Below are 6,994 nucleotides of genomic sequence, written 5' to 3' on the forward strand. Positions count from 1 at the left end.
TACATATATATATATATATATATATATATATATATATATATATATATATATATATATATATATATATATATATATATATATATATATATATATATATATATAGTTAAACTTGCATATTATATTCATTCATTACACACAGACTGATATATTTCAATTTTTTTTTCTTTTCATTTTGATGATTATAATTGACAACTAAGGAAAATCCCAAATTCAGTATCTCAGAAAATTAGAATATTGTGAAAAGGTTCAATATTGAAGACACCAGCTAATTAACTAAAAAAAAAAAAAAAAAAACTGCAAAGGCCTTTAAATGGTCTCTCGGTCTAGTTCTGTAGGTTACACAATCATGGGGAAGACTGCTGACTTGACAGTTGTCCAAAAGATTTCCATTGACACCTTGGACAAGGAGGGCAAGACACAATAGGTCATTGAAAAATAGGCTGGATGTTCACAGAGTTCTGTGTCTAAGCACATTAATAGAGAGGCGAAGGGAAGGAAAAGATGTGGTAGAAAAAAGTGTACAAGCAAAAGGGATAATAGCAACCTGGTGAGGATTGTGAAACAAAACCCATTCAGAAATGTGGGGGAGATTCACAAAGAGTGGACTGCAGCTGGAGTCAGTGCTTCAAGAACCACTACACACAGACGTGTGCAAGACATGGGTTTCAGCTGTCGCATTCCTTGTGTCAAGCCACTCTTGAAAAACAGACAGCGGCAGAAGCGTCTCGCTTCAAAAAGTACTGGACTGTTGCTGAGTGCTACAAAGTTATGTTCTCTGATGAAAGTAAATTTTGCATTTGCTTTGGAAATCAGGGTCCCAGAGTCTGGAGGTAGAGAGGAGAGGCACACAATCCATGTTGCTTGAGGTCCAGTGTAAAGTTTCCACAGTTAGTGATGGTTTGCGTTGCCACGTCATCTGCTGGTGTTGGTCCAATGTGTTTTTTGAGGTCCAAGGTCAACCATATACCAGGAAGTTTTAGAGCATTTCATGCTTTCTGCTGCTGACCAACTTTATGGAGACGCAGATTTAATTTTCCAACAGGACTTGCCACCTGCACACAGTGCCAAAGCTACCAGTACCTGGTTTAAGGACCATGATATCTCTGTTCTTAATTGGCCCGCAAACTAGCATGACCTTAAATCCATGGGGTAGTGTGAAGAGGAAGATACGATATGCCAGACCCAAGAATGCAGAAGAGCTGAAGTCCACTATCAGAGCAACCTGGGCTCATAACAGTAATTCAGGCAAAAGGAGCCCCAACTAAGTATTTTGCTGCTGCATATGCTCATACTTTTCATGTTCATACTTTTCAGTTGCCCAAGATTTAAAAAAATCCTTTCTTTGTATTGGTCTCAAGTAATATTCTAATTTTTTGAGATACTGAATTTGGGATTTTCCTTAGTTGTCAGTTATAAAGAATTAAACATTTGAAATATATCAGTCTATGTGTAATGAATGAATATAATATACAAGTTTCACTTTTTGAATGGAATTAGTAAAATAAATCAACTTTTTGATGAAATTCTATTTATATGACCAGCACCTGTATATACACGTTTGCATTTAACCTAATAGATAAATAAATAACTTAAAAAATGAAAATAAAGATGATATGATGTATAAAACACGTTCTCTCATTTGTAATCTATGGTGCCTAGGAGATGACATGGTTGGTTCATTTTATTTTATGATAACGTGGCCACGAGATATTAATTTCATGGGAACGTCATATTATGTCGTAGCCACAAGATCATTTTGTCAAGGTAACAACATCATCACTGTAGTAATCCATTTCTGTATGCTGTATGCATAAAGTAGTTGAACACAGTGCACAAGTGAGCATGCCTGGGCACGTCTGTAATGAATGTGTGCTATTACTACAGGGATGAGGTCACTCCTGATGAAATCAGTCACAGTGTATGCACTACACTGATTATGGCTAAAAGGAGCCTTTGCATTGAGATCTCACTCAAAACACAACAGGGGTCCCACTCTCCGAAGTTATCCGGCTGTGGGACCAAAATAGAGCAAGATGGGAGAGGACTGTACACCCACAGGATGGTACTATCACTTACTTTTTCGCCTGGCATGTGTGCCAGTCCCCTGTGGCTCCGTGGGGAATGACAGGAGAAGAATAGAGGTGACAGAACGGAGTGCGCCAGTAGATCTGACGTGCAGTGGAGGAATCACGGACAACACTGGCATGTCAACAGACTGAGAAAACAACAGCGATAATGAGATCTCATTGTTCAGAGACAGGCTGAGACTTGTGTAGGAGTGAAGGCGACTTATTTCTAGTAATGTATTCAAATCGTCTGTATTTTTATTGCTCATGTTACTATGGGGACCTAGACATAAAGAGAAGGGCTGAATGTTTATTTTTACAGCACATCTCTCCATGAAGGAAGTTGAAGCATAAGATGTCAACTGACTTTTTATCAGATGAAATTATGAATACAGTAAAACTGTTTTTATGAATGTCCTATTAAGTTGATGAAAAGATGGAATCCAATATTTGGTAATAACATAGCATAATGAGAAATGTATAAGCTATGTTAGTAAGCCTGTCATTTTTGACTGAGAACATAACATTTATAAACAAGGTGGGGGAGAAACATACAAACAAGTTGATATAACACTATTAAGCTATTTATGTCTGTCAATAATAACAAAGATAATTATAAAAGATAATTTATCATTTTGTAGCCTGAATTTTGTATGTTTGTTTACTTACTAATTGTTTGTTACTTACATAAAAGCATCAAAATAATCAAAATAATACATAATAATAATAATAACATTTATAATATTTATAATTAGTGTTGTTATTATCGACTAAGACGTGCAGTTTTCCTTATAATACCCAAATAACACAAACTGACTTCATAAATTTATAATTTCTCAGTTCCAAATCTGTATAATTTTGTCACGCTGCCCTTGATGTGTTACAAATTTTCATATTTTCTAGGCTTATCTCAGTATGCACCTGTTCTGAAGATTATGATTATTACCAAAAATCAACATGAGTCAACATGAGACACATTGAATAACCTTTAAATAATATGACCTCTTTTTCTTGCTGCAATTTAATATACCGAAAAGAAAGAATGTTTTTAATTCATTGCTTACTGCAGCACATTCATTGCAACAGAGCAACTGACCTTGCACCAGCAATATACTCACAGACTGGGTTCTCTTAAAAATGTCTTTATTTATTTACATTCAGTTCTAATTCATTCTTCGAACCCTTTGTGGGCAGTCTCAATAAGTTATCAGAGGAGGCTCTGGATCGGGTAGATGTATACATGATGCAGTTTCTGTATGTCTGTGAATTGAATAGTCACGGAATGAGGTTAGCTATCAACAGAAACAGACGGACTGTCATTCTCCAGTCCTATTTAATCAGCCAAACCACAGGACACCAAGACCCGGAAGCCCCATACTGGGAGCCAATCTTTTCCAGCTTTAGCTCAACAAAACCTGGGAAGGAGAATATTGACATGCTATATATAACTACATTAAGATTTATAGAGGCACTTTCACAGACTTCCAAGTCTGGCTCTTGACCAGAGAGCTGCAATAGAGACACACTGCAAAGTTCTTTGCATTCTTGAAATAAGTATGCAAGATAATCATGCCTCTAGATATTCATAGAGTTTTCGCCCATGCATTTCTCCATACTTCAGTTATATACTCACCATGAAGAGTTATTTGTGGAGACAGTTCTGTACTATACCATATGCATATTGGACGCAAGGTGATTTAGAAAGGACCCAAGCAAATGCAAAGAAAATGACACTGTCATTTTTTCTATCAGAATGTTTCACAGAGGTCTTGAGAGCCACTACTGGTCAGCCTGTGAATGATGTGTCACAATGCGACTGGATAACAGGTAATCAGTTTAAGGGCACATAAGGAGACGAAATGGCAAATGGGCACTTTACTGACATATTACATTAAGGTGAATATGACTGCATAAGGCTAGGGTCAAAGCAGATTAAACTCAAATAAAAGTTCATGAAATGATACAAAATCAGTCTCACTGAACTCATTTGAAGAGGTGATCTCTGAAACACGCACAAAATGCAGCATTATCATTTTAAAGAAATAGTTCAGCCCAATAATTAAAACTCTGTTATTATTAACTCACATTATATTGTTCCAAAAATATTGGCTTTCTTCTTTCTGCAGGACAACAAAACGAGAATTATTAAATATGATTTTCATATTCTCCATTCCATAGTATAACAATGAATGACAAATGAAGCTTTCATCTTTCAAAAAGGAACCAAAAGTGCCATAAAAATAATTAAAATGACGGCCAAGTATGCAATATTTCAAGTCTTCTGCATCAAGTGTATCCTAACGCCCACAATCCTTTGCACACATTCCAATTCGTGGAAAACCATTTAATAAAAATCGTCATTGATTTTGTCTAATTTCATGATGTTATGGAAGATAATGCAAAAAATGCTTTTTGAGATGAAGGCATTGTTTTCTTCTTTTTTTTTTTTTTTTTTTTTTTTTACACGAATCACATGATGCTAAACTGTGCGTAATGTGAACACCTGAGACCACAGTTTTTAAAAAATTTTCACATTAAATATTCTTCAAATTATAATATTTATATTTTTTTCGTGCCATATTGTTTCATTCTGAACAGGACTCTAGACAGTTTCTCTGGTGCACGCTTTAAGGAGGGGTCTTTAGTCATTTTGTGTACAGATAATTAATAATGTTATATAATACTTACCCGTGAATATTAAGACACTTTACACTGAATTTAGAAAAAGAGGACTAGAAGATGTGGAAACTTGCAAAATGTTTGAGGGAAATGCAGTATTTGACACATCTCTACCTTCACTTCAGCTGTGATTAATGCAGCATGTGGCATTGCTGGAAGCTTTAAACAATGATGGAGGCTGTGCTCCTTCTGTTCAGAACACATGCTAATGTGTCTGCCTGTAACCTGTCAAGATCTCACAGGCCACTCAATCACTAAAAGAGAGTTCACAAATGGAAAAAGGTGCATATCTATAGCTCAACAGGAGGGGGAAAAAAGAGAAAGTAATGGACTTTGCTTCCATGGCTCAAAGCATCCAGATGAAATTCAGAAAGTGACAATAATCCGTATTGATCCCTTTGGAAAATGTCAGAATTCCCTTCAGGGGCTTATATGTCTTATATTTTAGGAAATATTTATATAATAAAACTTAAAGGTTCAGAGAAAGCTGGCACTGCTTTCAAGATAATTTAGTAAAGAATAAAGACTATTTGTGAAAGTGCAGCACATCCTAGTGGATACAGAGGAACTCGACTCTCTGTTGGCTTTGTAGTGTTTACATGCTAACAAATGTTTTGTTGTCATTTATCAATGTATAAATCCACATAGAGCGGAATTAGAAAAGAATCAACCTCTTTAAAACTCACATGTTGTTGCTTTGCAGCTTTCATTCAGCTGTATTTACTCAATGCAACTTATAACATCCAAGTGAAAGATCTAACACCAACATGTCAAGAAAAAAAAAAAAAAAAAAAAACATTCACTGAGTTGGAAAAGGATCACCCCCTTGTGTTTGTATTTTGTTGAACCTACTTTTGTGTTAATTGCAGCCTTAAGTCGATTTCAATTATGTATCTGTCTCATAGCTTTGCACATGTAGAGTTTGCAATATTTGCCCACTCATTGCATAAACGCTCAAATTCAGTTCAATTTGATGGTGATCATTTTTGGACTGCAGTCTTACAGTAATTCCATGGATTTTCAGTGGGGTTTAAGTCTAGGTTCTGACTTGGCCATCCAAGGACCTTTTTCTCTTTCAAGCACTGTGTGTTCAGTTTTTCTGTGTGCTTTGGGTCATTGTCATGTTCGAAGTTAAACCTTCTTCCCATTGACAACATTCTGGCAGAGGGCAGCAGATTTTCCTCAAGAGTTTGACGTATTTTGCCCTATCCATTTTTCCTTCTGTCCTGACAAGTGCTCCAGTCCTGCTGCAGAGAAACACTTCATAACAGGAAATTATCACTTTATCGTAGGAATGCTGTTATTTGGATGGCGAGTTGAATTGGATTTTATTTCTGCCAGACATATCGTTTGGTGTTGAGGCCAATTAATAGAATTTTTGTATCATCTGCCTCAGAATCTTCAAGGTGTGCTTTGATATAGTCATGACTGCATGTTGCCTTTCTTGAAGAGTGGCTTTTTTCTTGCATCCCTCCCATACGAGCCAGAATTTGTGATATTGTTGTCACATGTGCACAATGGCCACTCTTTGTCATGAATTCCTGCAACAGTACATCTTTCTAATGCAACTAGACGGATGAACTGTTACTTTCTCTACAGTCAAAAATCTGGGTGTTGCATTAGCCAGTCAATTGTCTTTTGAAAATCACATTTTCCATGCTACTAAAACAGCTTTCTTCTTTCTTAGAAACATTGCCAAGCTACGAAACATGTTATCTGTTTCTGATGCAGAAAAGCTAGTTCATGTATTCATGACCTCTAGACTGGACTATTGTAATGCACTTCTAGGTGGTTGTCCTGCTTCTTCAATAAACAAGCTACAGGTAGTCCAAATGCAGCAGCTAGAGTCCTTACCAGGTCAAGAAAATATGATCATATTACCCCAATTACAGTCTCTGCACTGGCTAACTATTAAGTTTCAGTTGCAAAATATTATTACTTACCTATAAGGCTGTAACACATTAAAAACTTCATAATCACGGGAAGAAGGAGGCGGGAACTGGCAGACATTCAAATCAAGACTTTAATAATAAAATAAACACAAAACAGCGTGACAGCCCCTCACGGACCACTGCCACGCACAAACAAAAACAAACACAAAATAAAACCCAGACCTGGTCCTCTCTTGTCCTTCACTGTCGTCGCTCCTCTTTTGTATCCTTCTGATCTCCTCCGTGGGACTCGAGACTGGTGAGTGGACCAGGTGTCACCCATTTCCCAATCACTCCGCCCACCTCGCTCCGTTCCCA

This window comes from Carassius gibelio, chromosome A10 (genome assembly GCF_023724105.1).
Source record: "Carassius gibelio isolate Cgi1373 ecotype wild population from Czech Republic chromosome A10, carGib1.2-hapl.c, whole genome shotgun sequence".
Classification (NCBI taxonomy): Eukaryota; Metazoa; Chordata; class Actinopteri; order Cypriniformes; family Cyprinidae; genus Carassius; species Carassius gibelio.